This window comes from Leptonychotes weddellii, chromosome 1, assembly GCF_054177405.1.
Source record: "Leptonychotes weddellii isolate Sample4059 chromosome 1, ASM5417740v2, whole genome shotgun sequence".
NCBI lineage: Eukaryota > Metazoa > Chordata > Mammalia > Carnivora > Phocidae > Leptonychotes > Leptonychotes weddellii.
Genome location: NC_138369.1, coordinates 116,083,315 through 116,102,764, shown reverse-complemented (window position 1 = coordinate 116,102,764; position 19,450 = coordinate 116,083,315). Strand labels below are relative to the sequence as shown.

Genomic DNA, 19,450 nt, shown 5'->3' with positions numbered 1-19,450 from the left:
TGTCATTATCACCCAAAGTCCATAGTTTACATTAGGATTCACTCTTGATTTTGTATATTATATGGGTTTGGACAAATGTATAATGACATGTATCCATAATTTAATATCATACAGAATATTTTCACTGCCTAACATGAATACAGTTTTATTGGAACACAACCATATTCATTTGTTTACATCTTACCTATGGTTGCTTTCATGATACAACAGCTAATCTGAGTAGCTGCAACAGAGACCACACGACCCACAAAGTCTAAAATATTTATAATCTGGCATTTTACAGAAAAAGTTTGCTTATCCCTGAATTAAAAGATCCTGTTGCAGTATCAGAGACATCAGTTTGAGGTATCCTTAATAAGATTCACTGAAACTCCATGCTGCCTAAACTTTACTTCTTTTCTTCATGTCTTAATGACACCCTACAGTTAGTGTTCCAAGTCTTCTTCCCTTTCCTCAATCCCTTCTCTGCCTGAACCTCCTCACTCTCAGCAGATACCTCACTTCTCAACTTATTAAGAACACAGAGCCTATTTATAAGTTACTTATTTCACTTCCTTTACTCCTATGTGAAACCAAAACTACTCAAAAAACGAACAAACAAACAAAACCTGTAAGGCCTAGCGGTATCTTCAGTGTCTGGCAGACGTTTGTTCAAGTCCCAGCTCTGCACTTACTGGCTTGTGATCCCAGGCAAGGCCTCAACCTCTAGGTCTTACCATATATAAATCTAGCTGACAAGCCTAGCTCAGAGGACCGCTGTCAAGGTGAAGTGAAACAACATGTACTTGGCATAGAGCAGGCACTCAATAAATGCTTTCTTCATTCCATCTGACACCAAAACACTAAAAGGTCACATTTATCGAAAGCATACTGTGTGTCAGATACCTTATATTCATTATCTCATTAAATTTTGAGAGAAATACCCAGATAAGGGTTCCTGGGTGGCTCAGTTAATTAAGCGTCCGCCTTTGGCTCAGGTCATGATCTCAGGGTCCTGGGATCGAGCCCCACATCAGGCTCCCTGCTCAGCAGGGAGTCTTCTTCTCCCTCTGCCCCTCCCCCTGCTCGTGCTCTCTCTCTCTCTCTCAAATTAATAAAATCTTAAAAAAAGAGAAATACCCAGATAGAAGCTAAGCCATACTGTCTACCCAAACATGTTTCATCAATTACCACCTTTCACTCTCAGTTCTCATCTCTGATGACTTTACTCCTGTCCACATACAGTCATACACAGAAACATGTTCCATTCTCCTCTCAGCCCTGCCACAATCTCATATTAAGGTGTTTTATCTCCTTTCCTGAAACAATAAAAAAATCCCACTCATGCCTCAATTGCTCACAACTTGGTTTCTTTTGTTTGGTTCAATCTATGAAAACAGCTATTCCCATTTAGGAACAAATGGTTCCCAAGATTACCAATTATTAGCTGCCAAAAATAGATGGTTTTGTGTTGGTACTTATTCTGTTTTACAGCAAATACTATTCTAATCACAAAGATTAAACAGACACAAAACAAAACTCTCCTTGGCTGCCATAACAACTCACTCTGGTGGTTTCCTTTGCTTTTCTGAGCACTTCTTTTTGGTCATCTTCATTGGCCTCTACCCTCTTCCCCATCCCTCTCTCTTGTCCTCTCTACTCTTCTCTTCCCTCTTCAGTTTACTTTCTAGGACCTTGGCTTCAACCAGCAGTACTATGCAAATCTAAATTAGCTGTGTCTAGCCCTAACATTCTTTAAACTTTTTCTTTAAATTTTTTATCCTTTTTCCTAACCATGGGCGAAATGTCTATTCATATTTCAAACTCAATCAAGGGCAAAACCAAAGCTCCCTTAAAATTAAGTCTTTCTCCTGAATTCTCTACTTTGCTAAATGATGCCATCATTGAGAGTTAAACTCATAGAATCATCGTTTCTTTCTTACTCTCCAGTACCTTGACCCCAGCAGCTGCCTCATGTTTATCTCTAAAAATGTTTCTCCTGTCTCCTTATCCTCAAGTCCTCACTTCCCAATCCATCTTTGATCCTTACAGTTCTAGTATTTCCCTCACTGCTGCAGTAAAATTGGTCCTGCTAACATCACTGATATCCTTTATGTTGCAAAACCCAACAGACTCATTTCAGGTCTCCTTTAACGCTATTCCTTTGGTAATATTTGCAACTATCATTCTCTCTTTCTTAAAAGTTTATTCCCTTGATTTATAGTTTCCTTCATACACATGCCACCTATGTGACCTCTTATCATTGGTATTTCCCTCTATTATACAACTTATTTACATCACACACTTGGCTAGGAGCTCCTTGAGATTAGGGGCCTATGTCTGCTAATACATAATAAGCACAAAGTAAATATCTATTAAATTAATGAGTGAATTCTCTTTCTGTTAATTCTATTCCTACTGTCACCACTCTGATTGAGCCTCTGGTTCCCTCTCACTGGGGCTATTATAAGTTTCCTAACCGGCTTCCTCCCTTTCAGTCTGCTCCAAACATTTCCAGGTATAGTTGCCAAGTACATTTTCCTAATGTAGATCTCTGGATCATGTCAAAAACCATTCAATTGCTCACAAAATTCAACCGAACCTATGAATTTGGAATTCAAAGCCACTAAAATAAAAATCCAATGTTCCCTGCATGGTTTTCTAAGACTATTGTATAATAATAACCCAACACCCAACATGGCCTTTCAAGTTCCTTGTGCTTTGGTTCCCAAACTCCTTCTACTGCAATTTTTTATCCTTTAAGGTCTGCTTTCTCCATAATGCCTGATTCTTTTTTTTTTTTTTTAAAGATTTTATTTATTTGACAGAGAGAGACACAGCGAGAGAGGGAACACAAGCAGGGGGAGTGGGAGAGGGAGAAGCAGGCTTCCCGCGGAGCAGGGAGCCCGATGCGGGGCTCGATCCCAGGACCCAGGGATCATGACCTGAGCCGAAGGCAGACGCTTAATGACTGAGCCACCCAGGTGCCCCATGCCTGATTCTTCATAAGTCCTGATCCTATATGTATTAATAACTTTTGATCTTCATTATTCTAATCCATATAGCATTGTACATACTACTTTGATGAGCCATAAGATTTCTAGCCTATTGTTATCAATAGTGATTGGCCTTTTGAGTGACCTACTTTGCAAACTCCCTGAGAGCAAGAGCTATGTATTCTTTATCTCATATTCCACTTCTTAATGCATTTTCAACAAACACCCAGTGAATTAATACTTAACTGTGTCATATGTATTAAAATACTTTGCATTCAATTATTTCCCATCTAAAAAATACTGTCCCTTAATTCCCAAGTTCTTCTCCATCTTCAACCCTAGCCCATCCTTCCCTTTCCCAGTGAAACTCCCTTGAAAGGATTGTCACAGATGCAGTCTCTTCTCTCATACCTCCCATTCTCTTCTTAGCCCATGGCAATCTAGCTTCCTGTCATCCCTCCACCCAAAACAGTCTTGCAAAATTAATCACAATCTCTTTGTTGTGAAATAAGAGTGTGCCCTTTTTAGTCTTTAACTTACTTCACATTCCTGTTGAAAGATGATCCCAAGTTCTTGTCTTGAGCCCAGAATTCACCTGAGCTCCTTATTTACACATCCAGTTCTGTACTAGACATCTTCAGCTGAGTGTCAAACCCAGCAGAGTACCCAACAAATATTTGTTGAATAACGAATACCTCCCAACTTGCTCTTCTTGGTTTAGATCAGTGTTTCTTACTCTATTTTATCCTATGCCCTCTATTTAATAAATATGTAAAATCTTATGCTCCCCCACTATCAAATACATTCTGACATAGCTGCCCACCCTTCACCCAGAGGCTTTTTGGATGATGAAAATGACCAACCCTCCGCATGTTTCCATCAGACATCAGACAAAAATGGTTCTAGGGAGCATCGGTTTCTGATGTTTAAATTATTAAAACAGTAGTATTTGCTTAATTTTCAAATATAAAATTATAATATTAAGTATGTTTGATAGGCTTTTTTAAACAATATACAGCAACCTGGAGATCCTGACAAGCCCTTTGGGGAGTCACCCTTCTTCTACTGCTCATCCTCCAACCTGAAAATCCCAGAGATAGGAGCTCTCTAAGACAGAGTACAGCTCTAAAATTGTGTGACTTTAGGTTATAAAGTGTTTAAATGTTTTTGATCCCTAAGCATAGTGGGCACTAAAGCAATAAACACTTTGAGCAAATTATAGAAAAGCATTAAAACACAAGTAAATTATTTTAAAACTTAGTTTATACCTGGAATTTCCCCCTTCCTCTCCCTCATCTTCTCTCCTCTACTCTCCCTTCACACTTCTTTTTTTTTTTTATGGTTTATTTATTTTAGAGAGAGAGAGAAAGAGTGCAAGTGAGCACAAGAGGGAGGGGCAGAGGGAGGAGAGAGAATCTCAAGCATACTCCACACTGAGTGCAAGCCCAACACGGGACTCAATCTCACAACCCTGAGATCACGACTCAAGCCGAAACCAAGAGTCAGTCACTTAACCAACTGTGCCACCCAGGTGCCCCCCTCCTTTCACACTTCTAATCCCAATTCCTTCCATTTTCTTTCCTCATTTTCACTGTATTGATCACAGAGTGTGTTATCCCTATAAGCAGCTGAAATTTATTTTTTTCTGGAGGCCAGAAAAGTAACTTGTCCATTTTGGAATTTTTATGAGGAAATACAAGTGACCATCTTCTTGGCCATGCCTAGTAGTCCAAGTAGTCCAAAAAATAAAAAATTTTCCAAGTTGCTCTGGGGAAGTCATCCAAGCAAGGTTGAAAACAAGAGGTCTGCTATGTGCTTAGAGGGACTTAATTCCAGATCTGGCTTCCCCAGCAGAAGCTGGAGGGGAAGTCTTAACTTTCCTTGTGCTCACATCTTCATTTTCCTGTATCCTGACAGATCCTACCTTTGAACTGTTAGGATGCTAAACTACTCTGCTGAATGAAGTACTTTGCTCTTCCTTCAGTTTCTTTAAAAAAAAAAAAACCCTTGAAAACAGCTATGGGGTATTTTTTCATAGCATATTTTTGTTACTATAACCCTGTCTATTCACCCCCAATGATCTAGCACATATTTAAGAGAGTTCGCCCTTCCAACAAAAGAAATCACACATTATTAAATCTGTTCTTATAAATGTCTCAGGGGAAGAAAAATATTACCATCTTCATTTTCAGAGCACTCTACAAGGAGTCTGTGAATATTAAAAGGTATTTATTTTTAGCCTTCAACTCACTCTTTAAGGACACACTCATTAGAGCTATGACAATATAGACAATTCTGAATGGCTGACAGATTGGACACCCTTTCCTAAAAGAGCTACACTGGCTGACAATCAAGTTCAAGGCTCCAAGAACCTTGTAACATCAACTGTTTAAGCCAAAAAGCAGAAGCAAAGACCTGAATAACTTAACCAAAATCCTACGCAGGAAATATACCAGTGTGCAGGTAAATGACTCACCAAAAACTTTCTGAGCCTGGGGTTCCAACAGTTTTGTAAAATGTTTCTCAATTTTCACTCCATGCCCCAAAGTCCAAACAAATTATATATGTTGAACCATTATAGTTGATTCGTGTGCTTCTCTTCAAATTTTCTAAAAGGAGTACACAGAAGCTGAACTGATAAAAGCCCTACTACCTAATCATTCAATGTATCACAAGTCTAAACCCTTGTGATGTTAAAGCTAAGGACTTGTTTTCCATTTTTCAGTGTCTGTGGCCTCTTTCTAGGCATTAGGATTCTATTATCCTTTAAGTAAACTTGGCATTGTTTGTCTAATACGTAAGTTAAGAATACAGTTTCCTATTCCATGTAAAAAGGAATTTACGGGACAAAACTGAAAAAAAGGAGACTCAAATTCACTTTTAACATTATATTACGAGGTAAATTGTTTCTCTCTCCTTTATTGCTTTTCTCATTCTTAATTTCACCTTTACCTCCATCTTTTCTATTTAAAGCCCCACAGAAAGGAGCATTTATAAGTTTTGCTATGGCACCCTGGACTCATCAGCAGGGGTAGCTACAACCAAAAGCATAATGAAATGTCTTTCCCTAACAGAAAATGTATAGGGGGATTTTTTCAATTGCTACATAATCCTCACTACTATTAAGTTGTCAGGAAGGCTTTTGGGGATGTGTTAAGCACAACATTAGGCTGAGATATGCAAGTTTAGTTTTAGGAGCTAGGGGAAAACCATATTGCTTCTGCAAAATAGAGGTATAAATAATTTAAGGATAGAGAAAGGGGGGGGTCCCAAGAATAGAAGAAAACATGTAGGGAAGCTGGATGGAGCATGAGGGAAGAAGGGTCAAAGAGAGAAATCTCCAGTGTTGGCAAACTAAGAAGGTATTTCACAGAGGAGAATGTTCAATAGGGATGTTCAAGTGGTTTGATGTGGGATATGCAAAGTAAACTCCGAACCCACCCCACCTCATCTCTCTTTCAGTAAAAAATACTGTAAAATTTTACTTAGTAAGATTTGCTGCTCACTCACTCTTTGTAAAGGGTACTCTATTAGAGAACCTCAATGAAAGCTGAGGTCTGTGGCTGTGGGTTGCCCTTGGACAAAAACAGAAAGATGTTTTGTATATATAAGAGACTGAGGGACAGCTGACATCTATGTTACTCAAGGAAGGCCCAGGATATGATGCCCAGATTTAATCTACATAGCCACATGCTTCCTGTATAACTAGAGGCCAGTCACTGAATCTCTCTGATTCTGCGTTTTCACCACTGTAAAATGAAGGTAATGATAACAGACTTCGGGGTGGTTGTGAGAATTATGGCTAATATGTATAAGATATCCACTATATGGAAGTTACCCTTTTGATGATTTTTTTTTTTTGCTATTTTTGTTGTAGCTGCTAAAAACTCTGGCCAAGTCTATGACTCAAAAAAACCCACAAAACAAAAACAAAAAACCTTTGAAATGCATGGCCTTCATATGTGTGTTATTTTTTTTTCAAAGTCTTAAACTAATTTATATTTTCTCTATTCCTAATTGTTTAGTTATTATTTATATCTATCATATTACATTACAACCTACATCAAAACCCTTGTAAAAAGTGGTTTGTGTGTATGTGACAGAGTTTTTCTGCCTCTTATGTTCCCAGTTTCCCCATACTGAATTTTAGGGCATGATGGGAGTCTGTGAATTTTCTTCCACTTCAGATGCTGCTGCCATGTTTATGGTTTCATGGAGTTGTCTGACCAATAATTGGAATGACCTTGGCATTGATCAAAACCTGCCCTGTACCTTGTCCCTTTTGTCATAAAAAGGTGATTCCAATCTGGGATTAGCAGGGGAGCATGTCTGTGGAAACCTGGTCTTATCTTCTTTGTCATTATGTCATTACCATCTTAGCTGACCAGACCCAACCATCATATTCATGGCAAAATGTCTGCCCATCCATAGGAGGCAAGAAAAAACAAACAAACAAGGGACAGATAATGTTCCCATTCTACACCTGAGGGAAGCAAGGCCCAAAGATGTCAGTGATCAGCACAGAGCTTTCATCAACACAAAACTGGAATTAAAACCAAGCCAACCACTTTCCTGCATCCTGAACACTAGAAAATGTGACCTCTTAACACACACTGATTAGTCAAGCAATCTATAGCTTGTCAGCACATCAAAGCATGGGCAGATTTACTTGATCCTGCTGAAGATTATAAAAAGAACAATCTGCAGATAATAGCTTCTACTGGCAGAGCTTATGCAGGGGGCAGGGCTCCTATCCTACCCTAGAAGGACTGGGGCTGCATGAGCCTCATCTCTACCTTTGGATTCTATTGCTCATCCATGAAAGCACTGAAACCTCAATACCACTAGTGTAATAAAAAGGTAGCACCTAGTTCCTAACACAAAGCCCAAGGAACTTTTAATTTTACATAAAGGAAAGCAAAACTTTAAAATCAATATCAGATGCTTCAGACACTTAACAAGTGTGTTCGTTTTTCCTTTCCTCTGATAACTTTTGAAGACACCACAAAGATTTGGATTTCTAAACTTTCTAGGAGTGGTTTTTTGTTTGTTTGTTTGTTTTTGTTTTGGCTTAGCAAAGAGCAAAGTGTGCAATATTATCAGATTCCTATATCTAGGAATACAAAGCCTACAAACAAAAGATTTGGGAAGGGTCCCCTTGCCCCAGTGGTTAGGTAGGAAATACCTAGCTCTCCAGTACCCAAAAATGCCAGGTGCTTACAGGATAATGCTTATACTTACATTGAGGGGAAAAGGAAACATTCATTCTCCACTAGCAAAAGCTTTGAAACAGTTAATCCTCAATAAACTGAGCATGCAGGAATCTTAGCTGATTTTCAGGCCTGATTATCTATTCCTTAACATGTCTTTACACATAGTTTTTACAACTATATCAAGACAGAATATCTCTAGCTTTTACCAAAAGTACTTAATGATAACACAAGGAGAAATTTGGCAAAATGCTTATAAGATTGACTAGACATGAAACTAGTAAGCAAAAGACAAAGTATTACTGCCCAGGTACTAATATGGATTAGCAAAAAACAATGACATTCCTAAATAATAAACTTTTTCTTTTAAGAGCTAAAAAAACCCAATAATTTTAATTTAACAAGCTTAATTTACATAAAAGGGAACGAAATCAATATTATGAGAAAAAATCTGCATAACTGGTATAATTAATTACATCTCTCAAACAAAAGATCTTTATATTGTGCTTCTCTATCAATCTAAGATTGTAGGCAATGATTACAATGGCACCGTACAGATTATCTAGAACATCATGTCCACGCAGACAACACAACAATCCAACTTGTTTTCACAGGAAGAAACCACACTTAGATCCATCAAGAAGGGCACCAATTAGTTTTACTCTTGTCCCTCCCACCCACCCCTCAGGTTTTAATCATCTGTTGTATAGCAACTGTTGTAAATTATGGGTAACAACAACCTTGGAACTTCAATACCAATATAAACCAATACCCCACTGCCACCGTCTTGGCAGTTTGCCACATATGCTATTTTAAAGTTAGGCATTAGGAGGCAGCAAATGGCTCAAAACCACAGGCACAGATAAATATTGTAGGAAGTTGGAAAAGAGACCTAAAGCTGCAAAGGCAGAGAAAACAGACCTCATCTTAAACACAGACTTCCAGGAATTTAGATTTGTTATGAGGAACAGCTAGAAGGGAAACGGGTTTGGCCCTCATAGAGAGTTGTAAAACTATCTGGATTCCATTCCCCATTTCTGCAGCTCTAAGAAAGGCTGATGGTCACCTGAAGGGTTAAACAACATAGGTCTTGGTTTCCTTTAATCTTGTTTTGTTTCTTGGCTCCAGAAACAAAGGTCTCTTGGTTGCCTATGTGGAATTCTCAGGTCGCACTTGCTTTGGCAATGCCCATGCTAATGCATATTCTGTTCAAGCCATCACGGAGACATTAGAACTGATGCGGCCCCATATCGCTTCATTCTGACTAAGGCATTTACATATTTAAAGCATGCACCACAGTTACTCAGAAATGCCAATGCGGCATCTACGTTAAAAAAAATACTTGTGACACGTACTCTAATTCAAGGAATTATGTCTTCAGATAACACATATGTGTCTTATTTGGGGAAAGATGAAAACAGACTTTTCACTTTCCTAAAGGGAGAAAAATACCTCTAAATGAAGCATTTTTATTTTAGTTATAATGCTTGACTGAATTATAAGACATGTAGCTTAAGCCACCTTAAAAATTGTTTGATTGGTTTGTAATATCAAAACAACTCTTGCCTTTCTCTGGGTATTTACTTTGAAAAAATAAACTCATATAATTTATAGAAGAATTTTATTTCAAGCACAAATAGAAAAGTCCTCAGAAAATATGACTACTAGGAATCAAAACTATAAATGTATGAGGAAGACTGTGTGGTGCATGAAACAAGAAAACATCTCCAAAGATAGTTCCCTACAATTTTTACATTGTTTCTTAAACTGTTGTGCTAAGAATGCATACATTATGTGCCACACAATACTTAGCTATCAGAACATACAGGATAGAGCAGTAATGAAAAACACATTCAGTATTACGATAGTAATATTGTGATAAACAATTATACCAAACCAAAAGTAATTGCTCTCTAAAAATGCAAATGCTCCACAAAACCTATTTTCCGTCTAGGCATGCATGATGATTCCAAACTCCTCCAATAACCAAATTCAGCTTTATTACAACTGACTATCAAAAGTAACTGAAGAAAATATCACACATTACTTACTGTTTCTGAGATTTCTATGCCATCTTTCTGAATTCAAAGGGGTGGAGAAGAATTACTGCCACGAGGAAGTCTAGCAGGCAAAAAGAGGGAAAACAGCAAGTATTAGTTGTCTGAAATATTAACATCTTCAGGTTTTCTTGAGGTACTTCCCACAAGATCCCAAAGCAAAGAAGAAAAAGGAAAAGTTGGAGAAAAACATCACACACATCCCAAGCCGACTTTCTCCACAAACCCATGCAGCTCCAAACTTTAAAGTAAAGGCTCAAATTGTTGAGCATCCTGATTGAGCAAATATCCAACTTCGGTATCACTGGTTACGTACACAATTTCAGTAAGACGAATGCATCTCCAAAATTACTGTTACTTTAATGTATTATCCAGATTTTCCCCCTGTTTCTCTCCCTTTCTCCCTTTTCCATTCACATTTTTCTTCCTACAAAATGCACATAGGTCTGTTCTTCCTTGTACCCTGAGTCAGGCCTGGCTTTGAAATGCATTTCAATCTCTCAACACAGACTGCTTTCATTGCATTTAGAGTCCCACTAAGGCCCAGCTTTAAAAGCTACTGATTCTTTTTTTCTTTAGCCTTCCTCACAAAGGAAGGGTATTTTGTAAATTACCAGCTCGTTCAGATCAACAAAAGGTACTTTCATAGAAAGCCCCATTTGATTTTGCTCAAATTTGATTACAAGGATGGAGAAAAGGAAAGGAAGTCAAAAAGAAAAACCCCAGATGGCTTTTTCATTCATCTCAGTGAATGAGCTTTATCTGTGCCTTTTGAAACTGTAGCAGTGGAAAAGCATTTCTGTTGGCTTAAAAAACTTGACAAAAATTATTGGTTTGCCATTTCTCATGTAACAGCCATTGGGAACTGGATGAAAAGACTTTTTCATGGGATCGCCTGCTTGGATCAAAATAATGGAGATTAGGTATTTCATTATAAATTACAGTGGGAGATAGAGCAGGCTGTCATATTAATAGCAACCTGCTCATGGCCTTCAATGGTAGCTATTCTCCTAGACAAAGGACCAAGGGGGTTGTCTATTGAACTTGTACTTTAGGCCTGATCAATTTTCTATCATCAAGGCAAAAGGTGAGATGACTAACAAAGGAATTCACACATGAGTGACCTCATAAGCCTACAGATAAAACAGCTTAAAGAAGCAAAATACATCCTGAAATTATGGATGATAAACTATATAAAGAAGAAGACAGAGTCTGAGAGCAGGAAAAGGAAAGAGCAATAGTCTATAATTCTCCTCTCTCTTCTTGGCCAAATGGACACATTAAAAGCTACTTGTTTTCAGCTGCAGATAATTGCAGCATTTGGGTTATAGTGGTCGGCTCTAAATCCTTCAGCGCACTTTTTTTCCTCAGCACAGCTCCAGTCATTTCACTCTCTCTTAACAACAGCATTGTGTCCAAGACAAAGCTTCTACCAAGAGTCACACTTAAAAATAAGAACTAAAAAGAATCACAAGCAACACAGGCTTCCAGATATTACACAGTAGACTGTGTGTTTGTTATTTGCTTCAGGTTTCCAGCCTCTCACCTGCCTCTCGTGCACTGACTTGGAATCTAAAGCTTTTCAAAGACTAAGCTGTACCTGAGACTAAAAGACACAGAATCTTAACGAAGCAGAATGAAATGTGTGACTCCATGAAGACTCTCTCGGAAGAGAGTGAAGATAAAATACTAATCCAAAGAACTAGTGCAGGACAGGTGATTAATTTTTATCCAATCACAAGGACTACTTTAGATTCCAAATTGAAGTTGTCCAAATCACTGTAGAAATTCCTAAAATTGTCTTCCCTGTTACATTTCCATGGAATTTTCTTCAACCTTTCTTAAAAAAAAATAACTGGCATTTCTGCCCTCTAGTCTCAGTATTCCTTGAATTCAGGATGGTAATAGAGAATTTATGTTCCAGAGATAAAACCCAGGTTACCAAAGGTTACTGTTACCTGGAGATGCAGATACTCTGTAAGACTCTGCATACTACATAAAGCTAATGCAGAGTAAAAATACATGTGATCTGGGCACCTGCCTGGCTCCGTCCATTAAGTGTCTGCCTTCAGCTCAGGTCATGATCCCATGGTCCTGGGATTGAGCCCCGAGTTGGGCTCCCTGCACAGCAGGGAGTCCACTTCTCCTTCTTCCTTTGCCCCTTCCCCTGGCTTGTGGTTTCTCTCTCTCTCTCAAGTAAATAAATAAAATCTTTTAAAAAATACATGTGAGCAGGATATATTTTTACTGTGCTGCATATTTTTTAAACCCAAAGAGTAGTATAAGATTATCAATGTAAAAGGACTTCCAACTGCCTAAAAGCTTGAGAAAATACCATAAATATCACCCATGACAGCAGCTGTCAAAATAAGACTATATTCGAAAGGGCACTCTTGACAGGTGTAATGACCCCCCAAATCTTGGTCACAAGCAGTCTCAGTACACACTCACACATATAGTAGTGATGACATAAGGAAGGTCATTTATATGTAGTTCAATAAAACAGGATATAGTGTAATCTGAGGCATATATACAAAAGAATCTGCATTTGTGTAAATGTCCTTTGTTTTTTTAGAACCCTGGATCCCTCAACTATTTGAACTATTTGGAGAGATCACAAAGTTATTAAGGAGGAGTTAAACAACATTGATTGAAGCCAGTGTGCAGGAAAGCTCTTTCTACTATTGATGTAAATGTGGATGGGTATAAGTTTTCCGGAGGGTAACTGGCCAGCATTCTTCAAAAGTTTGAAAGCCTTCATAACTCTTGACCTAGTTATTCCACCTCTAGGAATCTTCCGAGTAGAAACCATCAAAAATGCAGATAAAGATTTTGTTTTCCACAAAGATACCTATACAGTGAGTCAGACAGTAACAGGATAGTGGTCAGGATTACAAATTCTAGAGCCAGACTAGCTGAGTTCCAATTACAACTTGATCAACTTCCAATTACAACCTTATAACTTTGGTAATTAACCTCTCTGTGTCAGTTTTATTACCTGTAAAATGGGAATCTTTAAAGTGTGTTATGAGACTTAAACGAGTTAACATATATAAAACACTTAAAAAGTGACTAACACAGTAAGTACTGAGTAAGTATTAGATATTGTTATTATTACTATAAATGCTCAAAATCTGGAAAATTATCAGCTCAATTGTGATAAATAAATACAATAGAATGCAATATGCCCATTCGAGATCTTGTTTCTTAGTGACATGGAAAAATATTCATACTTAGTGAAAAACTCAGTATTCAAAAATCTCTGTATTATGTGACCTCAACTATATCTATATCTATATCTATATCATATTTATGTGCATTATGTGGCAATAGTATTTATTCCTGAATAATGTAATTTCAAGTGATATTATTTCTTTTTATATTTTTTGATTTTTAAATTTTGAATGAACAATTTTAATTTTTTTTAAAAAATCCTTTTTAAAAAGATTTTATTTATTTATTTGAGAGAGAGAGAGCAGGAGCAGGGGGAGGGGAAGGAGCAGAGGGAGAGAGAGAAGCAGACTCCCCACTGAGCAGGGAGCCCAATATGGGGCTCAATCCCAGGACCCCAGGATCATGACCTGAGCCGAAGGCAGACGCTTAACTGAGCCAACCAGGCACCTCCCCAAAATTCTTATTTTTATAAAAGTTAGTTTATGAAGAAGTAGAACTAGGGGGAGCCCCAAAGACCATGCAGTGTTTATCTAATAGAGGTAGGCCAGGCTATGGGGAAAGTCAGAATCTAGTTCTTAGTTCTTAGCCCTAAGATCTGGAGATGAGATGTGCTTCAATAACTAGGAACTAAACTTAATCCCTAAAATGCAAAAAAGTAAAATCCAAGCATAATAGATCCACAAAATTCCCACCCGAAGAAGTTGTCAATATCTGGGTTAGCAAAGGTATCTGACAACAGGAAAATCCAGCCAAATGACTCAGGGATGAACCTGGGGAGATATATACAATGCCAACATATATAGGATGTATGTAACACAAACAGCTTTGATTCAGTTAGGGGCAAAAGACAAAGCCAAGGAATCATAAACATAAGAAGTTTCAACAACAGGGCCAGAGTAGTGACCTAATCAATTGCAGTGGCAGCTAAATATAGACTATAGGGTGCAACCAAGGAAAGGACTCTCTATGGAATGTCTAGAAAAGGGAGTAAAGGCCAAGAGGTAGGCAGTTGCTTTCCCTCTTCCTACCTATGGGGAGCTAGAACCTGAAGACAGAAAGGGAGGTGTATGGAAGAGCAGAACCCTGCCCCCAAACCCTGCTGGGCCTTTTGTCAAGCCTGAACTAGGGGGTAGGGGAAGGATGGGGGTGGGAGGGTAAGGACAGGGAAATGCGTGAGCCTAGTAATTGGGCTGTGCTAGTCTTTAGTAACTAACAGTGACTGGAAAGTTACCAAAATCTCCCAAATTATTATTAAGAATCAGGAATGTGACAGAGCATAGTTGAAGGTGAAGAAAGCAGAACTGAATTACTCAATACATGACTTACATGTGTATTATGCCTTTATTGCAAGAAAAAGTGTCAAAGCTAAGTGCTAGACTTTTGAAGAGACTTCAGTTAATAAGAAACAACATTTAAGAATATGAAAATGCCATATGATCCAACAATTCCACTTCTGGATATATATCCAAAAGAATTGAAAGTAGGGACTCAAACAGATATTTGTACATGCAGCATTATTCACAATAGCTAAAAGGTAGAAACAACTCAAGTGTCCATAGAGAGATGAATGGATAAACAAAATGTGGTATTTTCAATGGAATATTATTGTATATTCAATGGAATATTACCCAGTCTTAAAAAGGAAATTCTAATACATGCTACAACATGGATGAATATTGAAGATATTATGCTAAGTGAAATAAGCCAGATAGATGCAAAAGGACAAATACTGTATAATTCCACTTGTATGAGGTACTTAGAGTAGTCAAACTCAAATAGACAAGAGAGTAGAATGGTGGTTGCCGGAGGCTAGGGGAAAAGGAAAATTTGGAATTATTGCTTAATGGATACAGAGTTTCAGTTTCTCAAGATAAGAAGGAGTTCTGGAGGGCGCCTGGGTGGCTCAGTCGGTTAAGCGACTGCCTTCGGCTCAGGTCATGATCCCAGGGTCCTGGGATCGAGTCCCACGTCGGGCTCCCTGCTCAGTGGGGAGCCTGCTTCTCCCTCTCCCACTCCCCCTGCTTGTGTTCCCTCTCTCGCTATGTCTCTCTCTGTCAAATAAATAAATAAAATCTTTAAAAAAAAAAAAAAAAAGAAGGAGTTCTGGAGATGGATGGTGGTCATAGTTGTACAACGAAGTGAATGTACTTAGGGCCACTGAACTGTACACTTTAAAAAAATGGTGAATTTTATGTTATGTATATTTTACCACAATTTTTTAAAAGAATATGAAAAAATACAATAAATAAAATAAAAAAGAATATGAAAATATTGCTTCCTGAATGCCAACTCTTTCATCTTATTATCATCCAATGGCAAGGAGAGGACAGAGAGGGAAAGGTAGGAGAAGAGGAAGGGAGACAGAGAGAGTGAGAGAGAGAGACAGAGAGAGAGAGAGAAGGGCTGCTATGTGCTGTTAGTTGTGCAATCTGTACAGTTCACCCAGAGACCATGGGGGTAAAATGGGGGTGAAATCCAGCAACGATTTATGCTGACCAAGTGGTATGTCCTAGGGCTGGACTTCAATAGCTGGGAGGAAGGGTGCTATTTTGTAACTCATCCACCCAGAAGGAACATCTTATTAATCTGCAGAATGGCACTGCATGTGTCAACAGGCCTTGGAAGGGAGCCAGACTGGTATGCAGACAGATTAAGAATGATGATTTAGATTGAGTGGCAGAGTTGGTTATGTGCTCTTTATCAGTGAACTGGCCACCAATTCTCTGGGATAACCTTCTGCCTGGGAGTTTCATCATTGTCTTCTTCACAAGCTCTTCCCTGCCATCAATACAACCAACAGTATCTCATGCACCAAGGCATATGATATGATATGAGTAAAATAATATGTAATATATAATTTGGCTTCTCTAAATGAGACAAGATAAATTGACTCCAGGTCTAAAACACATGCTCTTCACTTTTCAGCATTACAGGGAACCCCGTTCTTATACCACTTGTCTGTGGATGGTATTTAAAATTTACATTTCTAACCCTGACTTTCCACCCAAATTAATGCCATACTTCAGGTAAGCTACAGAACATTTCTAAATATATCCAAAATATCTATTTGCCCCATCCCACCAAAAAACAGCTCCCTTTCCTAACTTCTCTGATTCTGTTCATGTGTGACCCTAAGTGCCCAGACCCATTATACTGGCAATATATTTGAATCCTCCCTTTTCCTTGTGCCTTACGGTCAATCAATATGGGTCCATTTTTTTCCCTTGATATGTTATATCCAGACCTTCCAGACCTTTCCTGAGGTCATATATGGTCCTGAAAATATAATAGTTTCTCAGTGTTCTTTAATTGATCCTCTTGTCTTCTCTATGGCCTCATTCAGGAAGAGTGGTAATTCCCTTGATTAACTCTATCAACTTGCTCACTCATCTTCCTTGAAACTCTCCCTCTGTGGCTTCTTGGACTCCAACCACTTCCCTGATTCTCTAATCCCTCCAATTCCGTGTTTCTGACTCCACCAACTTCAGTGAGGGACTCTCCTTCATCCCCAAAAAGCACTTTGACTTGGGGCGCCTGGGTGGCTCAGTTGGTTGGGCGACTGCCTTCAGCTCAGGTCATGATCCTGGAGTCCCTGGATCGAGTGCCGCATCGGGCTCCCTGCTCGGCAGGGAGTCTGCTTAAGGAAAAAAAAAAAAAAAAAGCACTTTGACTTGATCTTCTTCATACTACACATCCCTGGCCATCTCTCCCTCTTCGGGATCACCTATGATCTATATGCTAATGACTCCCAAATCCACCCTCCAGCACCAGTCCTAAAGCCAGCTCAAGTTCAAGTTCAATATGCTAAAACCTAACCCATTGTCTTCCACAACTCTGCAGGGAATGAGGGAGCAAGTGAGAAGGGGGGACAAGGGGAGAGAGAGAGAGGTAGGAATAGAGAGAGAAAGAAATAGAGAGAGCCCAAACATGCATTCTTCCCATTCTACATTTTTTTAACGATTTACTTTAGAGAAAGAAAGAGAGAGAGAGCGTGCGCAAGCAGGTGGAAGGGCAGAGGGAAAGAGAGAGAATCTCAACCAGACGACCCACTGAGTACAGAGACTGATGTGGGACTCCAACTCACGACCCTGAGATCATGACCTGAGCTGAAATCAAGGGCCTGACTCTCAACTGACTGAGCCACCCAGGTGCCCCCCCTTTCTAGATTGGTAAAAAGCAACTCTTAGTTTCTCAAGCAACAAATGGCCATCCTTGTTGTTTTTTCTGTCTCAACCTCTAAGTAATCAGCAAAACCTTGGAATTACATCTTACAAATTTCCCTATGGTTTCTCCTCTTCTTTTCAATCAAACTCCTATTACTCTAATTAGGATCTGAAGCAGCAATGACTTAAGCAACTATAGTAACCTCCAAACTGAGCTTCCTTCCTAATCCTCAAAATTCATCCTCCACCTGGCCATTACAATGATGTTTTTAAAGGAAAAATCTACCCATGTCACTGTTCTAATTGAACCTTTCAATGCTATCTAATGCTGTAGAGCCTTACTAACCAAAATGCATCACCTGGAACCTTGTTAGAAATGCAGAAACTGGGACCTTACTCCAAGTCTAATGAATCAGATCTGCATCTTAACAAGATCTTCAGGTGATTCATATATTCATTCAAGTTTGAGAAGCACTGGTCTAAAGAACAAAGTACTATTATTATATCTTCACCCATAGGCTCTTCACAACCTTCACAAACTGGTGCTCATCTATCTTCCCAATTTCAACTTGAGCCCCCTCCCCTCCACACCACTTTTCCTGCCTCAGGACCTCTGTACAAGTCATTCTTTGCCCAGAATACCCTTTCCTACTTTATCTGGCAATATCTGACTCATCTCTTAAGAGTTAGACTAAATGTCACATCTTCTTACCACCTGTCAAGACCAGAAGTTTTACTTCAAGAGAATAAAAAAGAATAAGCAAGGTTAGAACACAGTATCCATACTAGACATAAGTATTTTTCATGAAATTTTTTTTCAGTTTTATGTGTATAGATGCATACTGATCATGGTCTACAACGCATTTCTTACTACAAATAAAAAACAAACAAAAAATGTCTTCATTAAGTTCAGAGGTTTTGTCAGAAGAGCCTCAGAGTTTTGCCATATGTGCATACCTCTTTATAAAACGGATTGAATTTTATAAAAGTAAATTTTTGCATGTCTGTTTCTCCATCAGACCATGAGTTCCTCCAGGGTGGGAGCTATAACTTTTCCATTTTTGAAAATCCAAATCCTAATACAATCAATGTTTATTGAATGAATGAATGAATGAATAACAGCATTAATGAATTAAGTCCACTATTGTTCAGGAGAAGATCAATAGTTTCTGGTGTTGAGGCAAGGAGTAACAGGGACAAGAGTCACACCTTCGGGAGGTGGTCCAGGGTCCAAGAAAAGGCTGTGGGCTCCAGCTAAACTGACTTCAATTTTGAATCCCTACTTTGTCCCTTATGACTGTGTCACCTTGAACAACTTATCTAACCTCACAGAGGCTCAACTTTCTCCTCTGAAAAAAGGGTATGTTATATATTTAATTTTCTAAGTGGTAAGATAAGTGAGATAACGTTGCATGAAGTACTTAACACATTCTCTAGAACATAGTAAGTGCCTTGTAATTCTGTATTGGTATAAGAATTAAATATAATAATACTTACCACAGATCTGTGACATTGTAGGCATTCATGAACAGTAATTATTGTAGCTAGGCAATTTATTGGGATTTTTAATATGACAGAATAACCTACCAAAAAATAATTAATAAAATAATCTCATAATAATGTCAGTATGGTACAAAAACAGACACAGAGATCAATGGAACAGAATAGAGAGCCCAGAAATGGACCCTCAACTCTATGGTCAACTAATCTTCGATAAAGCAGGAAAGAATGTCCAATGGAAAACAGTCTCTTCAACAAATGGTGTTGGGAAACTTGGACAGCCACATGCAGAAAAATGAAACTGGACCATTTTTTTTACACCACACACAAAAATAGACTCAAAATGGTTGCAAGACCTAAATGTGAGACAG

General features: G+C 38.5%; 1 protein-coding gene across 1 annotated transcript in view; it reads right to left on the bottom strand.

Annotated features, from left to right (window-relative positions):
• Positions 1 to 19,450, bottom strand: part of LOC115940224 (uncharacterized) — a 695,973-nt gene that overhangs the window by 549,923 nt on the left and 126,600 nt on the right. The window contains exon 4 of the mRNA XM_081830171.1: positions 10,237 to 10,306. The gene's annotated coding sequence lies outside the window, so the exon portion shown is untranslated. The remainder of the gene's footprint in view (positions 1 to 10,236; positions 10,307 to 19,450) is intronic.